General features: G+C 42.3%; 1 protein-coding gene across 1 annotated transcript in view; it reads left to right on the top strand.

The window, feature by feature from the left end:
- Nucleotides 1-12,682, top strand: part of RAB11FIP4 (RAB11 family interacting protein 4) — an 84,038-nt gene that overhangs the window by 10,339 nt on the left and 61,017 nt on the right. The window lies entirely within an intron of this gene.

Here is a 12,682-nt window from a genome sequence, read left to right as displayed (position 1 = left end):
TGTAGTTGAGTCATTGTAAATGCTGTTGTTTTATTCAGCCTGTTGACTCTTCCTTTCTAGGTTCATGACTGTTAGCAAGTCTTCCATACTGGTTTAAGCTGCATTTAACATAGGCTAGCTGTCAGCTGGTATGAGAGTGTTTAGGATTTGGATAGTGCTGCTCATACAAGCCTCATTATTCACTTGGCTGTGAAGGGAGACATCGCATACAAGCTCACTGGCACGACACAAGTAGGAAACACTGATTTGTATCTAATTAAATCAGTCAAACTTTGTAGGTGAACAAGTCCTCAGAGACCTTCTGCAGATAATAAACAGGGACTCAACAGCTGTTGGGAAGCAGAAACAATACACCTTTGGCAACCTTGATAGTATTTTGGCTGTTGGGTATTTTCAAACCATTAAAGGTCTTCATCTGTATACTTAATTTGATAGTGTCTGCGCAGTCTAACAAGCAGGACAATATTAAGTTTTCCTTTAAGCACCTATTTCTCCCCTTCATTTTACTTTGGTTTTAATCACCTCCACCCATGTAAATTCTTAAGATTAAAGGTACAGTTAGCATTGTACATTAGGTAAGGATTGCATGTCAAGGGTGTTATGAGACTGCAAGTGATCCTGAAATCAGTGGGGAAAGCATTTTACCTTCCCAGATGATTAAGTGTGAGAACAATACTCATGTATTGAGGAAAGACGTGATAAGCATGCTAGTGTTATGACACTTTGTGGTGTTATACAAAACAGCTTCTACTATTCATTCAGAAAGTATAAAAACATTTCCTTCACCTCAGTGCAGAAGATGTCTGTCACAAGATGGAAGGAGCCCTCCATGACTGCAAACAAGAGGGCAGAATTTGGTCATAAACTTTCTTAATAAGGAAGAGTTGTCTGGGCTTATTGGCTCTTTTTGCTTGATGAAAATGACAGGCTGGTTTTAGTACCTGGGCTGTAGCAGGCTGACACCACCATCACTCTGCTTGTTTCTATAACCCTATTTTTTTGTAACTGATGACATAGATACCCCCCATGCTGTTGCTTGGTTACCATAATAGGTATCATAAACCAAACTCCCTGTTTTGCAGTAGATGATAGAGGCTATAAAATGGAAAGCAGGCTCTCTGCAAACACTAGATGTTCCGCTATTGCTATGCAGACATTGCAGGCTGGTTCTGACACTCTTTGAAGGCAGGCGGCATGGTCGTTGGGTCTTTATTCCTCAGGGATTTCACATCTGCTGTCACCCAAGGATGTGCTGTGGAGAGTGCTTGAAGAACTGTGAGATGGCTGCAAACTGTGCCACTCATGCCACCTATCCTGCAGGAGAGCCTGAAGGTGGGAGTTGCAGTTGCTAATCCTGATAGCTGCTGAGATAGCGGCCGATGAGTTTCCCATTTGAGTTCTAGATTTGTGCCTCTGGGAGAGGAAGGGGGCAGAGGATGACCCTTCCTGTTCAGAAAGAGTTGATCTGGCAGTGCTGTGGTGGAAGCCTTGCTGATCACTCCTGGGTAGGACTTCTGATGTCCACTCGCCACCCTGTAATGATCCCTGGAGTCAGCAGCACCGTTGCAGCAGAGTCCAGGAGCTGTGTTTGCCCACTTTAATTGGGCCACTGCAGTATTTGTGCAGCCTCTGAGCAGAAGCAGGTTCTTCCCCACCTGCCCACAGGGCAGATGGGCTATCGTGGTGGGGAGAGGACAGGAAACAGTGCGTGTTGTTGTACACCCCATGCTTATGCCACAGCTCCTCTGCACAGCTGCCCTCCAGAGGGGATCGTTTCATCTCCAGGTCTTTCAGGTGCAGTTTAGAAACTGTTCGCTAGATGTCAGTTAAAGACTGGGAAAAGGCTCTGCACTTGCTTTAAGGATCCTCTGCTATGGCAGAAAGTTGTTTTCAATCTGATGAAACAGAGGAGAACTGAGGTCCAGGTGGGTTTGAGGTTATCACTATTCATGAGATTTGTTCCTCATTCCCAAGGAAGCACATACTGAAAACATACGAGCTCTCCCAGACCTTACTGAGTGTGAATTCCTGCCGATGTCGTCAAGTTTATGGGCAGCTCCCAATGGCACAAATGGTAGTTGCCTGTCTAATCTGATTTTCATCCCAGTATATGCTTTGCATGTCTGTCCAATTCTCAGGTGCAGTCAAATTCTCAGGCAGCAGAAGGATACATCTGCTGTGATGGCACAAATAGATATTTTAAAAGGGAATGCATCTTTTTTATTCCACCCAGGGGGTTGTACTTACACAAAAGTAGGTACTGAGCTGGTTCATTGTTATGCTGCCTCTGTATTCACAATGTGATTTGAGAGGAAGAGGAGATTTATCCTTGTCATGTTATTTCCCCTGTCCCCTGCTTTCACTTTTGCTTCCCCTCCCAAGTGCCCACTACCTGTATTGTAGCTTTCTGAAGCCCAAAGGCAGAAACCTGAAGAGGTGAAGGTAATGCCAAGAAGCGGGATGAAGTGGCAGGAGCCATAGTAAGGTGCTGAACTGATCCAGCTGTTTATGTATGTTGAGTCAAATGGGGAAGAAGAAACTACCGAGCTTCCAGCCTTTAATTGCAACCAACTGGATGCAATTAATTTAAATTTATACATAAAATCCCCTGATATCAGGAGCTTGGGGCATTTTCTAAATGGTCTGCTTTTACTTTTTTTTTTCCCTTCTGTGTAAACAAGAACAAAAGCTGATAAGCTTTTAACATCTGAAAACTGTCCAAAAAGGAGAAAAATATGCTATTGTATATGCAATTTAAAATGCAAAAACCATTCCATGGAAGGTTTCTAATGGTCTATAATGAGAGGCTGTATCAGTGGTATTTCAGGTGAATGGAGAACTCTTTCGTTGAGCTCAAGTCTGTTAAGGTGTGATACGCAGAAAGCAAAGAGCACCACTTGGTTACTACAGGACTCTCAGATCAGTGGGAAGTATCCCACTGACTTCCATCAGCATTGATTCAAGCTGCAAAGAGTATGTTTTCTCTTTGGCCCACAGAAAGTTCATCTGAAGAAACTTAGGAGGATGGGATTGCAAATAGGAGTTAGCAGTTGTAGAACCCCTCAGCTCCAGGACCTACAAATAAATCTGCTCCCTCTGTCTATGAATTCAGAGTCTATTGATTTAGTTAAGGTCTGTGTTGTGCTTCTTTTGAACCACTGCTTCAGTCAAGTGCTGTTTATTAGTAAAATTTCTGTCTCCTACAGCCTTTAGAGCGATAATAGAAATGCTCTGAATTTGCCAGAAGCCAATTTATCGATCCTGAATTCCTTTCACAGTGTTTGCTGCTATGGCCTCATCTCTTGTTTTGGCTCCAGTTTGAAGGGAGACAAAAGTTTCCCTAGTCCAGTGTGCAGGATTTGCTTTGTGGCAAGCGTCTGGTAGCACTTCAGAGCCCTTGGATAGCCTTTTGGAGATGGTAACTGACAGAAAGTCCACAGCTGAAGTATGTGTGTGAAAACCCAGACCCAGATTCAGCCAGCTCAAACAAAGCAAAGTGCTTGTGTCTAGTATTTCCAAATGGCTGGCTCTGGGCCTTCCTGGGCACCTAGCCAGCTGGGAGCACTAGCCACAGGACTCGGAGGGAATTAGGCTGGCTGCATCTGCAGCTCCCTGGCCAAGATTTGCATTGCAGGCCCTGAGAAGGAGTGACCTGGGTCTAGGTGCTCTTCTGTCTGAGCATCTAAGTTTAGGGAGCATCTAAGTTTAGGGAAAAGGGAATCGGCAACAAGAGCTAGATTTTTCAGCTCTTCACCTGGTGTATTTTGGCTGTTCAGATTTGATGGGAGCCTGAATCTAGATTACCTGAATAGATGACAGAAAAGAAGGTTGAATGACATCTTAGAGCCTCTCACCACCAGGTAGCAGGGTACCTATTTGAGTAGCTGCTTGTGAAGGGACAGACTATGTATTTTTAGATGTGAGTAATTGCCTTTTCATTCGAAATCAATGCCCAAACGTCATACATGCAAACCCAGTGGAAGAACGTGTTGTAAGATACAATAATAGCAGGGTCCTTGTTTTAAACAGGGCTGTTTGTTTCTTATTAATTATTGCTGCATTGAGTTGCTGCTTTCCACTTTTTTGCTGCTCTCACGTGCAAATAAGAGAGTGAATCTGCCTCTTAACAAGGTACAGGATTGCTGCATGTCAAAGAATGAGCTGCCTTTTCAGTTCTGTGTGTGTTCGCCTGCCTGCCAAGTGATTAATTACACTGTATGAACAGCAGAAAAATTGTTGAAACATGACAAATAAATTGTGTTTGCCTCTGGGATGGAGCTGGGACTACTAACTGATCTGCTGCTTTGAAAAAATTTTCAGTAGCAATTAAGAGTCCCCCACTGGCTTCTGAAAAAAGTTTTTTCCCCACTAGCTGCTTGAGGATGTCTGCTAACACCTGTGTCAGAACAGAGGGGGCCTTTCTGCACTGGAATAAGACTGTGATCCAAATGGGTTTTTCATTAGGCTGTGGAAGAATGTAGCAGTCTGAGACTCAGATGCAGCTGGACTGAGGAAAGGTGAAGGGCCATGTGTATAGGTCTTCTTTGTCAGCCTGGAATTGCAGTTGTTATCTCCAATTGTGCTGTCTTTTGCTATTTATTGAAAAGCAAAGCCCAGGAAAGCCTGAATATTTTATTGAACTCAAACTTGCAGTTCTCTTCTTTTTGTTGTTCCCATCTTAAAGAAAGCTCTCCTTTTTTTTCCATTGAGGACATTCCTTTCACCAGGCATGCCAGCAGTTGCAGCAATGCTAGTTTGCTAGTGAACAAATACCTCTGGGTCACTTCAGTAGAGAGGAGCAAGCAAAGACATCAAATCTTACCTGAGCCCAAGAAACATCTGCCCTATCACTTCTTTTTTCCCAGAAGCTGTTCTGCCCAGTTTGGGGTGGTGTTCACCATGAAGGCAATGACAGTCAAGGAATAGTACTAACCTCACACCACAAGTTAATGCAGATCTTTACTACAGATAACACCACACATCCTTCAGAGCTTGACTGTTGATGTATTTTTATCTTTGGTGCAGACTTGGCAGCACTGAGCTCCTAACAAAATGTCTTCCCACATAGTTTGCTCTGGGTCTCTGCACTCTTGCTGTACCGAGCTCACTCTTCCTTCTGGAAGCTGAAGCAAAGTTTGAATGAAGGATGTCAGATCTAGTGGGGAAACTTTGGAGACTCTGTAACCAGAATTTTTTATATTTTTCGTCTCATATGCACTGTGTTTTGAAGCAACGACTCAACCTTGACCATTGAGCCGCTAGTGTTCTTGAGCAAATGATTGACCTCATTTGTCAGAAGGGTTTTCATGATACTATTTTTCCTAATATTAAACCCAGGTGTTGCCTAACTGTTAACGTGAAATACAACTTTTCTCCTGCCTTCTGTGGTAGCATTAACACAGTCACTCCTATCTTAGTAGAGGCAAAGCAGCTAAGAACTTATTAAGTTGGAAATACCTTTTCAACCGCTAGCAAAGAGAAAAAAACAGCCTGTGTGGTAAGAAGAAGCAATACTAAACAGAGCAAATTGAAGCTTTTTTTTTTCTGTTTCTTATCAGCCTCCAGTTTTCTCTACCACCCACACTCTCTCAGTCATTCCTGGCTCCCATTGTGTTTTCAGCCCTGCAGATGCTTGGTGTCTGCTTTGCATGTGAAGACTTCCCTCCCTGTGCTTGAGACTCTTGGGGTGTTTATGCTATGCAGCGATCAGCACAGTGCATGTTTGCAAATTGCTTCCCTTACCAAGCTGCTGGTGGGCTCTTCTGTCCTGCTGTCACTGTGGGACCTGCTCTGTGATTATCAGCAGCTCATCCTAACATCTTTCCTCAAGAAGCTGGGAGAGAGGCTGCATCTTCACTCCTGCAATAGTCAAAACCTGGGACATGCATGTCCCCCAGTACTTCAACTGGGGAATGTTCTGGCTTGAGCCTCTCTCTTGGGTATGCCAAGGAAAGCAGAAGGTTCCTGGGCTTCCCTGGTCTAATCTAGAAGTCTGTTTTGTATTTGGTGCTCCTAAATCTGCCAGATTCTCCTTCCCCTTAGCTTCTGCTTCATCCCCTGGGAAATGAGTACACTGAACATCTCCAGGGATGGCATTTTTGGAGGTCCAGCCTAAGGACTGATCCCAGCCCCTGCTGAAATCAGTAAAAAAACTTCTTAGAGCCTGGCAGGAATTAGGTCAACACCTTGGGTTGTTCCTGAGGTGGTTGTTGCCTGAATCCCTCACTGGAGGGCGCGGGGAGGGGAGGGAAGAAAAGCTTGATAAAGCACAGCCATGTAGTTACAGAGAGAAAAAAGTCCATGTTCCTAGGTAGGACTAGGCAGGATTGTACAAAGGCAACACACTGTCTGCACATATGAGAAGTTTATTGTAACCTCTAAGGGCAACACTCTCAGCAATTCATTTTTTTCTATTTTTTTCCAAGCTTCAGAAAGCAACATTAACTACAACTGCTGAGAAACCCCCAGTGAACAATTACCAAGAGCAATGAAGAGCACAGCATGCCCCCATTTGGGACTAATTTACATGGAAATTGCCTGCTTTCACCTGGCAATATTCTGAATTATATTTTTTATGTTTGTGCATACATGCAAAAATAAGTGTCCTTGGTACAAAACACCTGCATAAAAATAATCTACCTCTCTGTCTGCCCAAGCTGATTACAAAATGCTGCCCTGAAGGACTGCTGTACAGAGAATGAGCAGTTTTGCACTCAAGGCAAGGTAGGCATCTTCCAACAAAATAAATGCTGACTCCTCCGAAAACAGCCATAAAAGAGATTGAGGATTATTTTCTTTTACAGAACCAGGTGGAATTTTTGATTTGGTGGAACATCACACACTGACATTTTTAAAGGCAAAATTACTTTTTCCCTGACTTGTTTTTGCACAGTTGTTGTATAGAACACACATAAAATAATACAAAAAAAGTGAAACACTCTGGCCCAGGCAAAAAATATTTCTTCCCTTTCTCAAAATGTGTTTTAGATTTTCTTTTGAGAAAAATCCGAGGTTTTGACCCTCTCATCCTGAGCTGGGCCAAGAAAATACTTTGAAATCTAAGAGGTCCCAGGCTGGGAGAAATGTTTTCCCATTCAGTTCTTGCCACAACACTCCAAATGCAATCCCACTGTCTGAGGCCAGCAGGAGACTGCCCAGGGCTGGAGGGATGACCTGATAGAGATGTTGCTTGAGTTTCCATAGCCCTCAGAATGGAGTATCTCAGTGCAGTAGTGTTTATTCACATAGTACCATCTTTCTGGGGTTAGGAAGCTGGGCTGCATTTGTGTATGTCTGGTTTTGCACAAATTCTGCCAGTTAGCTGGTTTAAATTTTAAGCACCTGCTCTTGCAGGTGAACTACTGGCCTCCTGTAATAGAAGGTTACATCCATGAGGGACCAAACATTATTCATGTCCCACAGGGATTTGTCAGAGTCAAAATTTGCAATTTGTTAGGGCTATGTTTGGCTGGGTGGTTTGAAACAGGTGGAAGTGTGACTGCCTGGTTCAGCCATCCTTGCTGAGTGATTCAGCGACAGAGATGAAGTTCCAACTGTAGTGTCCTTCCAGGCATCTATAGGAAAGTCACCTTGTGCATTTATTGTTATTTATGACTCTTTTTTGAGTATTTATTTCTGTTCTGTGGCCCAAGTAGGGTTTTGTATAGCATTCAAAAGCTTTACCATTTGAAATTCTGCCTCCTATCTCTTTGACAGAACCTCTGTTTAGTAGACATTTTCTGTCTCATCCCTATTTTTAATTTCTGAGATATTATCTTCAAGCTTTTAATATGCTGATTTTCTGACTGAGCACAGTTTTGGGGGTGGTTTTTCTGGAATTGTCAGTTGCCATGGCAAAATAGTCCTCCTGTCCTTGTCTCTCCATGGATAAACCAATTTAGGCTGTGGCTCAGTCTTTGGGTAGTAGCTGTGAAATGACTGAAAGCTAAAAGTTGGTCTCTGTCTATCAAGGAAGTCGCATCCCTATTGATTTAATTCTTCAGGTAAGTATGGCTTTGTGGTTTAGTCCTTTTTGCCTTTGGTTTGTTGTACTAAAAATCTGTCCGCTTTAATTTGTGGTATGTCTTGAATACAGCATTCTTAACAACATAAGCAAAAGAAATATTATGACAGCACTCACTGTGTACTGTATTCCCATGAAAGAAATACAACTGCTTGGTCAGAGGGTGGTGAATGAGTCTTGACTCTGATATATGGCCTTTGGGGAATATCAAAATATCTGTAATAAAAGTAGCTACCTAAGAGGCAGTGCACGTAGTGTTCGGTGGGTTTCTTGACACTTGTGTGACAAAATGAGGATATCTTTCCCCTCCAGTTCATAAACTTGAAACTGGCTCTTTTTTTATTTCCTATTCTGCTTCATTTATTTTCTCCTTGCTGTTTGGGGAAATTTGTGCTGCATTTATGGAAGATTTTGGGACATTGAGTGTTGTTGTTGGAATATTTTCAGTGGGAAGGCTGTGAAATTAAAATATAGGAATTTTTTTTGAGTAAAAAACATTGGTTTAAGTAGGTTTATCTTTTTTTTTCATCAGAAGAAAGTTCTATGTAGACCTGTAAAAGCTGGTTGATAAAGCCAAGATTCCAAGTTAGTATGAAACTGTAGAGAGAAACAAAGAGATGTTCTAGCTAAACAAAACCAGCAAAATCCCTCATTGCACAAGCAAACAGAAAGGATTTGGCTGCTTCTTTTCTGCCTTCTAGCCTCTCTGACCAAACTGAGAGCAGTGTAATTTTTGGAGGCAGCTTCTCTCATTTTTCAAAACAAAAGAGCAGCACATACTGCCAGGAATTTTCCCACTTACAAAGAAAAATTCCTCCATAGGTGAAATCTCACAGGAATCATTTCTGTCATACAGCTGCCGCTATATGGCCCACAATATTTTAGGGTTCAAATACATGATTTCAGTAACCTCAAGAATTGCCACCAAAGTGACCCATACAGTTCATGAAATTGCCCAATACTTTTCCTAGTTATGAAAGCTCTAGGACCCCTTTCCCACTCCCTTCTTCTCACATTTCATACCTAGCCCTCGCAATGTCCAAAATCCCCATAAAACCACGTGGACTTTGGCCTACCCATTCGAGTGTTTCCTCCCAGTAGGTTTTCCCGGCAGCGCTGAGACCTGCCTCCCGCTGTGGGAGGCTGCTGCAGCAGGGTGCCGCACAGAGGGGACTGTGCCACTGTCCTCTATCAAAGGCAGCGGAACTGTTTAAAATTAAACCATCTTACTCAGCTGGGCTCATAGAGCTAAAAATTAGATCTTGATTATCTTACCTATTTTTAGAAGCTGGAGAAGAATCAAAATGTGATTTTTTTTAAAATTTTTTTAATTTTTTTTAATTTTACATGCTGCAGTGGAGAATGTATTTGTCTGGGTGGACCCAGGCTTTTCCAGTACTGTCACACATCTGGGCTGCAATAAACAATTTGTAACTGAACATGAAGAAAAAGTAGGCCAGCCTACAAGAGAGTATCTAGGAATTACTCCTGAGGGATTTGTGCTACACCGCTTCCAGCAGCTGAAATAACAGCATGAAATTGCAATTAAAAATTAAGAAGAGTTACGGGCTATTTGACCTTCTTTCAGTCAGGGGCACAGAGGCCCTGTCTAGAACAAGGATGCAGAGAAAAGCAGCTTCTGTTGAGTGACTGCATGCCAAGAAGAGGCTGCTGAAGTTCATCCTAAACTCGGTGGAACAGAGAGATCATTTCTTTCCATTCAACACGGTCCTTGCAGAGCCTGGACTGGTTTTAGAGCTGTGTGTACATTGGTGGGGCAGTGCCACGAGGTACGGGAACTGCTGCCTGCCGGGCAGTGTTTAGAAGTAGAGTGAAACAGTCCTTGCTCCAAGAGCTATGGTCTAATCAGATGAGAAATAGGAAATAAACTGTCAATTGTTACATTTTCTAAGTTTACAGAAATTCAGGCAAGATTAATTAGGCCCCTGAGAGGCCTTGTTAATTAGGAGTTTTGCTATTTGGCTTACCTTTTTACACAGACTGTTACTGTAATTACCCGGTTGACTCTAATATCAGTTGGGGAATAGGCCATGAGATAGAGTAGCCTGTTTGGGTGGATGTGTACACTGGATCCCAGGCTTGTTTTGGTACTTGGCATTATGATAGGCTCCTAGGAAGGTTAAGTTGGAATAATAATGTAGCCATGGCAATGTTGATACAGAGTTGAGGTAATGCTGATGAACATTTTGGGCTGGCAGTGTGAACCTGGCAGCCTAGTCTCAAACCACCAAGACTAGGAAGTGTTTGGAAAGAGAATGCATAAAGTAGACACAATAAGGTAAAAAAGGCATATCAGAAAGGGTGATTCCTTGGAGCTTTTGCCAGCCTGTGTAAATAGGACTGTGATAACAAACAATTTGGCTTTGCAAGAGACTTTGATTTGTTCTTAGCCGTGGAGCACGAGAGCCTGCAAGGAGACATCCCTAGAGTGAATCTTGTTCATTTGTTGCCATTCTACATAAGTCTCTGGTCACTCGGCACATTGTTTGGGGCAAAGGCTTTCTCAGTATGTGTATAGCACCACGTAGGGCCAAAGCAGGATAATGACTGGAGGAGAGAAAGTTTGCAGGCTCTGCACCCTTTGATAGATATATTCCAAATACATAAATAAGGTATAAATATATTGTAGAGCTTCGGCCAGCCATTTTTATAGAATACTTAGGTAAACTTTCTTGCCCATTGTAGAGATTTATTCATAACACTGTATACAAAGCCTGACCCCATTTTAAATGGGGAGAATTTCTCAACTTACACCTACTGACTATGCTACCACCTTCTTACAGCAGCAGAGAGGACATGTTTGGCTTGTTTCGGTCACTGACAGAGCAATAGACAGAACCTCAAGTATTTTTATATATTCTCCACAAGAAGTTTCCTATATCAGTAACTGTTCTGCATTTATTACTGGCATGTGTATGTTGAAAAAATTATTGCTGTTTGTTGCTCCAATGAGTTTTTCATTACTGTGTCCTTGAAGGCTAATGTCATTGAGGAAGATCTATTGGGATAAGTGGGGCCTGTATCTTTCATCAGGAGATGGACCATATGGTTGCAATGCCCTAAGGCATGCTCATGGAAAAGGCTAGTGCATGGAAGATGGGAACCTGTCCAGAACAGGGAGGCGTGTTGAGGAACCACTAAGAACTGTTGGGCAAATTCTTAGATGATAAAAATCAGCCTGAAAGCATGAAAGAAATGAGCCTATGTTCCTGCTAAGTTGGTTTTTTCCCCACCTTATAAGCTTTTAAGACTGTTACAGTAGGAACTTTTTCCATATATATGCTTCCTTTCTACTCTTACAGCTTCACCTTCACCAGGGTCCTCTTTTGTCTTTTAGAGTTTCAGAATGTGAAATGGCTTGTCATATTTAGATCTCTAAAAGGTGTCTGCCATAAAACTCTACGTTTTAGAATACTGTATTTCTTGGGATCTTTGCTCTACTGGCTTCTTTTTATGCTCCTTGGAATATTTCTTAGACCAGTTATTATTGCAGTGTGTTCAACCGAATTTTCTCTCAGTGCATTGTACAAGAGAGGTCATATCTGACACTGAACGAAGAACTGATGCCCTACTTTCCCTTCATCCATTCACAGTGCAGAACTGCCTCTGAGCAGAGTGTGTGTGCAAAACTGAGCTCTGTGCACTGAGGAGTTGGGTATACAAAGACAACTTACCTAAAATGTGTATGTAGAAGGAGTGTAGTGAAGAATGAAGGAAAAAGGGAGGGGGAGATGAATTCTCAAAAAGCAGAGGAAAGTAAATCTAAGACCACAAAAAGGAAGTTAAAGTTTGGGAGATTAAAGCAAAACCAATTGGGAAAAGTCTGAACTGTAATTAGAATAGTTTCTCTTGTTTACCTGCTAGTTATGGAGAATAGATGTTCTGCAAATGTTTAACTTTATCTAGTACCTTCAGTTATCCTAAAGGATCCCATTCGCCATACAACCTCTAGACCAAATCTCACAATCCTAATTCAATTAGAAGTCTTTACCGTGGTTAAATTTCCATCAGTAAACTTGGAGGAGGAATTTCAGAATTTGCTCTGGGTCTCTGCAATCTTGCTGTACTGAGCTCACTCGGTGGCTCACTCAGCCTGTGGCTAAAGTGAAAAACAAGCCTTCTTTCTTTGTTTCTTTTTTTTTTTTTCCTGTGATCTATGCATGATAACAAAATAGAAACCAATATGATCATGGGTAATTTGCATCCTTTTTGTGATCAGTTTACCAGCAACAACCCAGAAGTGTTAAAATATGAGGATGCCGAGTCCATTTTTTCTAGGCCTTGTCCAAGTGACATCAGTCCTGCCCATAAAATAATGCAACTCTTTTCTGAGAGTGGAGGAAGAGGCCTTTCCTGTCTCTGTGTCTGTGCACTTGTACAGAGATTTTCAAAGCACTGGATCCATGCATTTTCTGCCTGCATGCTATGGCTTTGCTTTTGCTTGTTTATCTCCGGGAGCACAGAGTGTGTCTCTTGAAGAAGAGACACTGAGAATCTCATTGGTGTTCTCCCTCCCTTTCCAGCAGGACATTTGCTACATGTGTATGTACTGCAAAAACCTGGGGGCTCTAGACTGGTAACTAATGTACCCTACCTCAGCATGGGATTTGGAGTTTAAGAGTTTGTGAAAATCTTAGC

This window comes from Buteo buteo, chromosome 13 (genome assembly GCF_964188355.1).
Source record: "Buteo buteo chromosome 13, bButBut1.hap1.1, whole genome shotgun sequence".
NCBI classification, from domain to species: Eukaryota; Metazoa; Chordata; class Aves; order Accipitriformes; family Accipitridae; genus Buteo; species Buteo buteo.
This window is presented reverse-complemented; position numbering and strand designations above follow the sequence as displayed.